This window comes from Alligator mississippiensis, chromosome 15 (genome assembly GCF_030867095.1).
Source record: "Alligator mississippiensis isolate rAllMis1 chromosome 15, rAllMis1, whole genome shotgun sequence".
NCBI lineage: Eukaryota > Metazoa > Chordata > Crocodylia > Alligatoridae > Alligator > Alligator mississippiensis.
The window spans coordinates 33046419-33058106 of NC_081838.1; the positions used below are offsets into that span (position 1 = coordinate 33046419).

The 11688-nt window shown below is 56.0% G+C and overlaps 2 long non-coding RNA genes across 2 annotated transcripts; both read right to left on the minus strand.

Moving 5' to 3' along the window:
• Positions 1–214: 214 nt before the first annotated feature.
• LOC132245925 (uncharacterized) lies at positions 215–1207 on the minus strand. The gene is made up of 3 exons (XR_009457620.1): positions 845–1207; positions 601–642; positions 215–264 (listed from the first exon to the last, which is right to left on the minus strand). It is a non-coding gene; the product is annotated as an uncharacterized LOC132245925 (long non-coding RNA).
• Positions 1208–2127: 920 nt separating this feature from the next.
• Positions 2128–8388, minus strand: LOC132245775 (uncharacterized). The gene is made up of 3 exons (XR_009457489.1): positions 4628–8388; positions 3895–4105; positions 2128–3425 (listed from the first exon to the last, which is right to left on the minus strand). It is a non-coding gene; the product is annotated as an uncharacterized LOC132245775 (long non-coding RNA).
• Positions 8389–11688: the final 3300 nt, after the last annotated feature.

Here is an 11688-nt window from a genome sequence, read left to right on the forward strand (position 1 = left end):
AGGGGGTTAGACCACATGACCCTGGAGGTGCCTTCCAATAATTTGACTATTATTTTAATATAATAAAAGGCTCAGTCTGTCTGTCTATCTATCCATAAAGTTTTGCCCCACTTCACATGTGCCGACTGGCTGGGCAGCTAGGGGCACGGCCTACAGCCCAGCCTCCCCCAGCAGGCTGCACACCACCAGACCCACTCTGCCGCTCACCACTTACCTCACACCTCCTCCACTCCACCACCAGCCCCACAGCTCCTCTTTGCACACCTGCCACAACACAAACAGCTCGTTAATCAAGCCCTTCCCCACCACCAGCCCCGACCCTCACTGCCCACACTTAACACACCTTCACCTCTTACAATGCCTTACCTCCCCCCCAACACCCTGTTCCTCAGGGCAAGGCACACCCCAACCCCCCCAACCTGCACTTACCTACACACCACACTCCCCCCACACCCCCTGCACTCACCTCTTCCAGCCAAGCCACAGCCCTGCCTCACCTGCACCCACTTCCCCTCCACCACACCCACACCTCCTCTCCCCACTACCACCCACACCACACCTCTTCAGGCCACTCTCCACCTCACACACCTCCCCACTTACCTCACACCTCTTGCACTCCACACGCAGGCCCTTCTTCCACACCTGCCGCAACAAAAACACACCGTTAACCAAGCCTCCCCTGCCAGGCAGCCTGCCCAGGGCCTTCCACACCACCACCCTCCTCACTCAACCCCCACCTCTGCCTCTGCTCCTCTGTCACCACCTCCACCTGTACAAGGCCCCCCCTCACCTCCCCCGCCACTCCTGCACCCAAACCCCAACACCAGCCTCCCCCTGCACTCACCTCTTCCTTCCAGCCAAACCACAGCCTTGCCTTGCCTTGCCTTGCCTGCTCCCTCTTCCCTGCAAAGGACACCCTGGGCAGCAGCACCACCAGCAACTCTTCTCCCCGTGCCACCCAGACCAGAGTGCCCCCACGTCCTCAGGCCCACCGTGCCTGAGAGGCCTCAGCCCAGCCCCTTCCTGCCTCCTCATTGGCCCTCAGGCCTCTCCTGACCCACAGCCACCTGCAGCCCCTTGCCTCATTACCTGCCTGCTCCCGCCCACCTGGCCCCAGCTGCCCTGCAACAACACTCCCTGATCCCGGCCCTGACCTGCTTGGCCCTGCACAGCCGGCCACGCTGCACCGCTCTAGCACGAGAGGCCAGGCGCACCATTCTGCAGCCCCCAGACTAGACACCTGCCACAGCCCGCCACATGTAATGCTCCCACACGGCACAGACGCCAGCTCTCGGACCCTGCGCTTGCCCCCTGCCCCAATCCTAACCGCCTCTGCCCCCCAGCCACGCGTCCATGCTGACAAGACCAAACTGGCCTCTCACCTCCACCGCTCACCTACTCAGCAGCACGAGACATCCTGCCACACCTGCCAAAGCACTCGCCACACAAAAGCAGCACTGCTCTCATCCCTCTGGCAGAGAGCGGCATGGCTCCAGCCAGCACCCCACAACCTCCCTGGCTAGTGGCAGGCTTCCCCCTTGCCTAAACTGCATGCTCCAGCCTGCAACCCACCCACCGCTCCACACTTGCCACCTGGCAAAAGCTACAAGTCCCACCCTCAACCTCACCTCCCTCTCCCGCTCACCCCAAAGCCCTGGCACTGTCTGCCCGGCTCCATGTCCCACAGCCCCAAACTGAGCCCCTCCCAAAGACGCACACTCATAGTGTGTCCTCAGACACACAGCACCCCATCCCACAGAGACCCCTCCTCCAGCCACAGCACACACTGGCCTCTCCCAGGTCTCTGCCGCAGCACGCATCTGCCCACACTGACTCACCACACAAGCTGCAGGGTCCGGTAGCCTGCCAGGCCATGTTCTTCCTCCCAGGGCGCACGAGGCCCAGCACCTCGGGAGGGGGGCCCGTTCCCTGCCCTCCCCTCTTAGACTCCTGCCAGGCCCCTGTCAGCCCTGCCTGCATGCTTCTGGCTGCTTTAGCACCAGGGCCACGTACCACAGCCTCTTTCCTGACACGCCCTCCCACCTCTACACACCTGCCCCTTTCACAGAGCCACCCCACCGCTCAGACTCCCGGCCCTGTGCCTCCCCACCCAAACAAACCCTACCAATGAATCCAGGCCAGGCTGCACCCCGCCACAAGCCCTCTTACCTGACACCTGCAGCACCAGGCTCACCGCAGGGCTCCGGAGGCCCAAGGTTGCCTTGCTCCCTCTCGCCGGCCACCTTGATCCCACCATCAGTCCCTTTGTACGGCAACTCCTCCAGGGGCCCCTTCAGCAAGCAGGCCCCTGCCACAGGCCAATGGCATACTACACAATTCTCAAGGCCATGGGTGCACAAAAACAGAGCCCCATCTCCGACGAGGCATGACAGCTTCCTCCCCGCTCAGGATGCCCCCTGCGCTCCGGCCACTCTCTGCTGCTCACACGGCCCCTGGCCTGGGTCTCGCCAGACCACATGCATAGCCCTAGGGTCACTCCATCTACCCAGAACGTCACCCAGCCCCACATGCTGCGCCTCCAGCCCCCGCCTCCCCAACACACATCACGCGCAAAGCGGCCCAGGCACACACTCAATGTCAGACCTCACAAGGCAGTACACGTGGCTGTGCACACAGCCTGACACATCCTGCAGGATGCCAAACTTACAGCCCATCTCACACACCCTCACACACCACCAAAGGGGCAAAGGAAAGGCCAGCACCTGAGCCACAGCAAGGCTCATCTTCAGCCTGGGACAGGAACCAAGCTTTTCCTCGTACGGCTTGCCATGTGAGTCTCTGAGCATATAGGTGACTCTTCTCCGGCCTGTCTTGAGCTTTACCACATCCCTCTTAAAGTTTGGGGCCCGGAACCAGATGCAGTGCTCCAGCGGCAGTCTCACCAATGCCGAGCTGAGCCACTGAGGTGCTTCTTTGTGGTGGTTTTGCTGGAGACGTGGCAATCAACATGTGCTAGGGCACTGTGGCTTAACGCAGATGCGTGAGATGTGTTGAGACTTTGGGCTGCAGTTTCCCAGACCCCCCCGTGCCTAGCCCCCTTCTCCGAGAGGCTCGGCGGTCATTGGGGAGGCCTGGAATCCTCCCCATTTTGGTCTCCATCACGTTTTCTGGGATGAAGGATAAGGCGCACACATCTTTTTGACACAGACAATGACTCGCGTCTTGGAAATCGAACCTGGAGAGCTTGGTAGACTTTGGTCTAGGTAACGTAAACAGAGGCACCTGAAGAAGAAGAAGAGCAGAAAACATACTTGCGCTGCCCCAGAAAAAAAGGTGGAGGTGACCTCTGGACTGAGACGGCTGGCTCCTTCGCTTGCCAGCGTGGCACTCGACTCCAAGAGCGCCGTTATTACATCAGTATCGACACGGCAATTGGTTCATCTTGCTCCTCAGGGGTCTCATGCCTGAGAAGGAAAATCAAGCGCATGGGAAAGTGGGCTCTACAGAGGTGGCCACTGCTGCATTTTCATGTTTCTTACTCAACGGCATCGCATCAGGGATACCGCGTCTATGGGCTGGGTTTCCAGCATTACATTTGGGGTGCCCAACAGCGAGACCACCACTTTCCTTAACCGGCAAGGACCTGCAATAGCTGACCTCAGTGTTAATCATTTGGATACTTCTGGAGCTCTTTGTATACCCCATTTGCCTTGCCTTCTTGGTCCCACATTGCCTCCCCTGCTAATACTTTGAGCCTGTCAGAGTCAGCATTTTTGAAGTCTGAGACGTCGCTCCTGTTGGTCAGTTTGTTGACCTTGCAGAGGATGGTGAACCCGACCATTTTGTGGTTGCTGTTGCCTAGGCTACCCTCGATGTTCAAGCCATACACCAGATCATCTCTCTGGGCCAAGGGCAGGTCTAGGACAGCATTACCTCTGGTTGGACCTTGCACATCCCGCTTCAGGAAGAGCTCCTCGATCGCAGTCAGGGAACTGCGTGACTGATCCGACCTAGCTGAGCGTTCCTCCCGAGCTGCGTCCGGGTACTTGAAGTCGCCAGTGACAACCGAGTCCCTGGCACTCCCGGTGTCTCTGTCGGTTCTCGAGAGAAATCCACATCCAGCTCCTCCGCTTGGTTCGGGGGCCTGTAGCAAATGCCTATGGTTAGGTTTCTCTCACCTCGCCCCCACCCTGAAGCTTGAGCCAGGGTGGTCCAAGCTGCTTCTCTTTGGTGTCAGTGTCAGCTTCCGGAGAGGAGTCCCACTCTCTCACATTGAGAGCTACCCCTCCACCTTTTCTCCCTGCCGTGCAGGGGGCAGCCCTCTAGTTCTACGCTCCGATCCTGCAAGGAGTCTCGCCAGCTCTCCGTAATCCCCACAAGGCCATACTGCCACTAGCTTGTTCTCCATGTATCTGGCATCGGTGTGTTGGCAGTTGAGGCCCCCAGCTAACACCCTCAATTACATGAAATGCCATGGGAGAACTGTTTGGTTCACATTTTCAAAACCAGTTATTTTTGTGTCCTCCATACAGGAGCTTTCCTGTGTGCTGGTCCCCAGGCATGCTCCACACGGAGTTTCCCCATCCCTCGGCAGAGTCACTGTAAAGTCCTGTCTCAGCCAGGATGGTCAATGGGCCACCCTGGCTGAGAACAGGGCCTTCCTTACCTCTCCTAGGAGTCCTCGCTCTCTGAAGTACATGCTGGGGTCAAAGAAAGCGGACCCCTTGCAGTCACACCACTGTCAGAGGCGTCTGTTGACCTCTTCCATGCAGCCGTCTCTCCTGGCTCCGTGGCCTGCAGCAGGAAGCACAGAACATAAAACGACTTGAGTCCCCAGTCCCTCGAGCCCAGCCCCCAGGGCCCTTCAGTCACTTGTGTCCCAGTCAGGGTTACCCCTGGCCGCATCGTCCATGCCCGCATGGACGAGGAACATGGAGTAATAGTCAGAGGGATGGACGAGCCTGAGGATCCTCTCAGATGCAGGCCCCAGGGAGCCAGCAGACCCCTTGGGCTACGGGGTTCAGAGGGCAGATAGGTTCCTCTGTACCTCTCGGGAGAGAGTCCCCTGCTGCCACCAACTGGCATCTCCTCCTAGGGGTGGGGATACTTACCTCCTGAATACTTACCTCCTCCTCTGGTGTCTCTGTCAGAGTCTCCTCTTGCACCGCCAGGGTTGTGTACCTGTTGTGCAGTGCCAGGGGAGGAGTGACCCTAGCTCTGCGTGACCTGGACATGGAGATGACTGTTTTCCAGGGAGCTCAGGGAGGGGCTTTGTGGCCAGCTCCTCCCCCATTCCCCTGGAGTAGGGCTTGGTGGTAGTTGTGGCAGTAATCTTTGTGGGCCCTGATGGCACACACCTGGCACACCTCCTCCTCGAGTTTAATGCACTCGGCCCTCCAGGGACTCCACCAAAGTGCACATCCCATAAGGCGGGGTGCTTCCATGCTCGGGTATCAGCAGCCCCCGTGGTCCAGGGCCTGTCTGGGTGGAGGTCTCGGAGTCAAGAAGCTGATGCTGGCAGGCATGGTGGGTCGCTGCCATGGCCGCCAGCTACTTCTCATACTTACCTGGTCTCAGGAGCTTCTGTTTAGGCCTCTGGGCTCAGGTTGCTTGCTTGGCCCAGCCCTCCAGGTGCCTTGTGTGGACCCCTCAATGCAAACTCCCATTCAAACTGCTGCACCTTTGTCAGGCCGCACCAGTTTCCATGCTGTGTTCACGCAGCTCCAGTCCCGGGGCTCAGCTAAGTAGAGACCTGGGGGAGGGGGCAGGGTTCCCCTCCTGGGCTCCACTCAACCAGCGCATCCCACCCAGCACAGCCCCATATGCACACTCACTCAAACCCCTGCAAGCACCCCTGCACTCACCTGCCTGCTCTGTCGGCCCAGCTTTTACCTCCTAGCCCTCTGCTGGGGGGTCTGGGTCCAGGTCTTTGGCTCCCAGGTGTGCAATGGGCACAAACCTGTGCGTCTCCACCGGGCAGCAGGCTCAAGAGCAAGTTGTCTGCTGTGCAACAGCCAGCTGTTTCAGAGCGCACGTGAGGAACAAGAAGCTTCTGCTTTCTCATCTAATCTAGCTCTCTGGGACTGCTGACACGTTACGGCGGCCGGGACAATGATAACCTGATCGACACTTCTGATCTCTGGAAGGGCAGAACCTCTGAAGGCAAGTCCCAATGGCACATTCACTCTCACTGCCTCTCTCTCTCGCTGCGGTCCGTGGGGCCCCACTCTCTCCCTCATGCTAGGAATGATACTGGACAACAAGGAAACATCTCTGCTGTCAGAAATGAGAACAATCTCCTGATTGACTACGGCTGCCAATGGCTCCTGGTGGGGAGGCAGCCGCACTGCACATTCCGGTGTTCAAAAAGCATCCCAGCATTCAGAAAAGGTAGCTGTTATTTTCTGCACAGCATCCTCACGCGCGCAGCAAGACACACCAAAGCTGTGCGTGCACTTGTATATCACGTAGCAGGAGATTCAGTTCCGCTGGAGGGTCACCACCGAGCACGCTTACAGCACAGGCTGCTCCTTAACTCGGCCATTTCTTGCTTTCAAACCCCATCCTGGGGAAGCACGGTATCATTGCAGAGAGAGAATTAAAAACAAAACCGACCGCAAAGTACCACTCGTGAGTACATAACAAACCCTTCCACTTCTCAATTTAGTACAACGGGGCCATGACAGGCTGGAGCCAAGCACAGGCAACCCCACCTGAGCATCAAATACCTGAGCATCTGCCCGGTTGCTCACGCAGGTTTTGCAACTGGCGCTAGTCGCTGCCACAGCTTCATTATTATTGGTCATTCAGCTAGACAAGGTGCCTGCCCGAGCTCTGACTGACTCGAAACACCTGACATGAGGACAGTGCAATTGTGTTGACCGGCTTCACCCCCCCACCCGTGCCAATCCGGTGGGCTACATTTCCTGTGTTGCGACCCCAAGATACAGAATGCAGACTCGCCTGAAGTCTCATGCTTTACGGAGAGATTGGAAAGAGACAACGCAGTGCTTTTGAGGATTTTTGTTTCTTCTGAGGAGCTTTTACCATTCAGAAAAGGGGAAACAAGGGCAAAAGGGAGGGGAAATTGGACAGGTGATAAAGGCTGGCACCAAAGACAAAGAGGGGGTGGAAGTGTGGGGCTGGACAGTGCGTACAAATTGAATCGGCGGGGTAGAGCCAAGCAGCAAAGGGCATTCATAGCAAAGACGGGTTGTTACATTTCACAGTCACCTTGTGTCAGGCCACGAGGCTTCATCGTTCCCCTCGGTTCCAATTGTTTTCTGACGGTGACAGCAAAGCAGGCCTGCTCGGCTGCCAAAGAGACAAAACCAGGTCTCGGTTTATGGCTGCAGCCCCTGCGGGTCACAGGCATCATGATAGGGATAAAACCAGTGGGTCAGAGCACCAGCCTAAGACGCTCTGGTTTTGGTCTCCAGGACAACCCTGATGTTGGGGCTCATGTGATTTGCGTTGTGTCTGGCCAGCAGAACCACAAATGAAGCAGGTAGAGATATGAAACATTAATCATCTCCTTTGCTTCCAGGCCATACAAAAAAGGTGCAGAGGACTTCAGAAAGATCCCCTGAGTGACAGCTTGCTTCTCGATGAATCCACGTCGGCATGAGTGCTGGCAGATATCTGAGGAGAATGACCCAGGTTACTGCAAAAGTGGGAGTCTGGTCTGCTTTGGTTAGCTATGCAAACAACACTCTTGGCAGCCCCGTGACAATGGAGCCCGGAAGAGTCTGTGAGATGATGGGACTCGTGCAAGCGGGAAAACACCCATCGCACAAAGGGACTCTTCCCTAATCGAAAACAGTGAGATGAGGAAGGTGATCCCTCAGCTTTTCACCAGAAGGTTCAAAAGCCCTGCTCCTGCCATGCAAAGCTGTCTCCTGCTGCATACAAGGGCCATGAAAGGAGACTAAACAGCCCTTGTGGACTAACACCATTCAAGAAATGGGCCAGAAGCAACAATGCTGGTGGACCGATGCATCCCACAAGACCATTTTGCCAGTAGAGAGAGCCAGAGAGGGCCACCGGGACCTCTGTCTTGTGCCCCATCCCTCTAGAGCCATTTGCAGGCCCTACCTCTGGGCCAGCAGCTGAACCTCCAAGCCACAGGTATTGCTCCAGGAGGTGGGAGAAAGAACATCTACGGGGCCATCGCCTGAGCTGAGCCGCTTCTCTTCAGCATGCCTGCCACTTCTTCTCCTACAATGGGGCAAAGGAATAACTTCCACCCTGATAGATAATTGCCCAGAAAAAGATACCTATCATCATAAGAAAATGAGCAGCATGTACAAGCTCTGGTGAACTGTCATAGATTCATAGATTCATAGATGTTAGGATCGGAAGGGACCTCAATAGATCATAGAGTCAGACCCCCTGCATAGGCAGGAAAGAGTGCTGGGTCTAGATGACCCCAGCTAGATGGTTATCTAACCTCTTGAAGACCCCCAGGGTAGGGGAGAGCACCACCTCCCTTGGGAGCCCGTTCCAGACCTTGGCAACTTTAACTATATGAGTGGCCCTTCTCTGGACCCTCTCCAGGTTATCCGCATCCTTCTTGAAGTGCAGCGCCCAAACTTGCACGCAGTACTCCAACTGCGGTCTGACCAGCGCCCGATAGAGGGGAAGTATCACCTCCTTGGACCTATTCGTCATGCATCTGCTGATGCACGATAAAGTGCCATTGGCTTTTCTGATGGCTTCATGACACTGCCGATTCATGTTCATCTTGGAGTCCACTAGGACTCCAAGATCCCTTTCCACTTCCGTGCCACCCAGCAGGTAATTTCCTAGGCAGTAGGTGTGCTTTACATTTTTCCTCCCTAGGTGCAGCACTTTGCATTTCTCCTTGTTGAACTGCATCCTGTTGTTTTCTGCCCATTTGTCTAACATGTGAAGGTCTGCTTTCAGCTGTTCCCTGCCCTCCGGCGTGTCCACTTCTCCCCATAGCTTTGTGTCATCTGCAGACTTGGACAGCGTACATTTCACTCCCTCGTCCAAGTCACTGATGAAGACATTAAAGAGTATCGGTCCAAGGACCGAGCCCTGCGAGACCCCACTGACCACACCCTTCCAGGTCGAAACTGACCCATCCACCACGACTCTCTGGGTGCGACCCTCTAGCCAATTCGCCACCTACCGGACTGTGTAGTCATCCAAGTCACAGCCTCTTAACTTGTTCACCAGTATGGGGTGGGATACCGTATCGAAGGCCTTCCTGAAGTCTAAGTATACGACTTCTACCCCTCCTCCTGTGTCCAGGCGTTTCGTAACCTGGTCATAAAAAAAGACTAGATTGGTCAGGCACGATCTGCCTGCCACAAACCCGTGCTGGTTTCCCCTCAGCATAATCTGTCCTGCTGGCCTCTCACAAATTTGAGCCTTGATAATTTTTTCAAGGACTTTGCCAAGGATGGAGGTGAGACTGACTGGCCTATAGTTGCTCGGACCCTCCTTCCTCCCCTTCTTGAAAATGGGGAACACATTGGCCCTTTTCCAGTCCTCCGGGACTTGGCCTGTGCACCACGAGCATTCAAATATTCCCACCAGTGGCTCTGCGATGATGTCGGCCAGTGCCTTCAGCACCCTCAGATGAAGCTCATCCGGGCCTGCCGACTTAAAGGCATCCAGTTCTTCCAAGTGACTCTGCACCATCTCAGGGTCTATGCATGGAAGTCTGGCACCTTGCTGCTGCCTCTCTACAACCACAGTGAGAGATTTGTTGTGCCCCTCGCTTAGTAACAGTGAGGCAAAGAACTCATTGAACTTTTCAGCCTTGTCCCCCCTGTCCATCACCAATTGTTTCTGCCCATTTAGCAGGGGTCCTATTCCTCCCTGGGCCTTCCTTTTACTCCCTATATATCTAAAAAACAATTTCTTGTTGTCTTTTACTTGGGATGCCATCCTCAGCTCCATGGTAGCTTTGCCCCATCTAACTGCCTCCCGTCTTTGGTCTCCCTGTTTCCACTGTCGTGAGATATGATTCTTGTGAATTCTGTGCAGGATTCAATATGGTTTCTGGCAACTGACACTGCAGCTAAACAGGGTCCCAGGCTTGCAGTTGGGAGCTGAGGGAGCAGGAGGAGGTTGACCGGGCGTACATGTGGCTCTCACCACACGTGTGCCCCTTTCAACTTTCAACTTACCGGCAGCAGAGGCTGAGGACCATCGGCAGGGGCAGCAACAGCTGATCCCCTTAAGGTAAGTGGGGTAGGAGCCGGCTCAGCTGCAGAGGATCCAGAGGGGAAGTCTCCCAGAGCCCTCTTTGGCTGAGCCGGGCAGGAAGCCATGCTCCCGAGCCACACGTGCAAACACAGTATGCAAACAGGTGCGCCAGCATTTGTGCCAGCGTTCTCATGGGTGGAAGCAGGCGGATCCTAGAGTGAGTCTTCCTTGGAAGCAAGGAGGCTCCACCAAGAAGGAGAACGGTAAGTACTACCTACAAGGTATGGTGAGGACCCACAGCGCTACCAGGGTGTCTGCCCTGGTGGGGCCACCCTCCCAGGGCTCCTCTGAGGCTGCCACCCAGATGGAGCCCATGGGGGCCCTGGTGTCCACTTGCCTCCCGTTCTGTGGGAGCAGCTGGGTGGGGACCCCGGCGGTAGGGATGAGGTCTGGTGACTCCCCTGCCTGCCCCTCCCGTGACCATCTTCAGGCTCTGGAGGGGGAGGTGGTGCAGCTCCAGGCCAAGGTGAGCAGGGTGTGGGGGATTTGGACAGCAGAGAATGAAACTGATCTGTATTTTCATTGTCTGCAAGCCTAGGAATCCACGGGAGAGACCCCGTGCACAAAATGCCCAACTAAATGATGGCAGTAGATTCCTATCAAGTCGGGGGCCAAGGTGGCTCATACCAGCACTGTGCCTGCTCAGATCCCCCTTGTAAACAGGTATGCAGCCCTGGCCACCCAGGAGGAGAGGGTAGAAGAACATATCCCCAGTGTCACTGAGGCTGCTCCATCTACATCACAGGCGGTGAAGAGGTAGCCCCCAAGGAAGAAGAGACACAGACTTGTGGTCGTTGGGGACTCCATCCTTAGGGGAAATGACAACCCAATCTGTCCCTCTGACCCGTTGTTGTGGGAGGTCTGCTGCATGCCTGCCGCGAGGATTTGGGATGTCACAGAGACCATCCCAAAGGTCATTAAGCCTTCGGACTATTATCCTCTAGTTGTGGTCCATGTGGGGACTAATGATGCATCTAAGGGGAAGACTGACTCCATCACAGAAGACTACAAGGCCATGGGTCATCTACTGGAGATGGGAGCCCTGGTGGTATTTTCCTCCATCCTCCCAGTAGGTGGACAGAGTAGACGCCACAAGGCCTATATCAGTGTAGTTAACCGGCATCTTCAGAGCTGGTGCTACGAGGCGGACTTTGGATTTCTGGACAATGACCTGTATTTCAGGGCTGAGGGCATGTTGGGGTGGGATGGACCACATCTTTCATCCAAAGGTAAATGCATTTCTTCCTTTATGTTGGCTGATCTCATTTGGCAGTCCTTAAACTAGCTTTGTTGGGGGAAGGGGCCGCCCGAAGAGGAAGGGATGATTTGCCAACTAGCAAGGTGACAAGAGAAACAGAAACCCAGGTAAGCAACAATGGGTACAACGGTCCTGGGAGCAGGGGAGAGGTAGGTGCCCTCTCAGGAGGCCTCACATGTCTGTACACTACTGCACATAGTATGGGGGACAAGTAGGAGAAACTGTGCCTT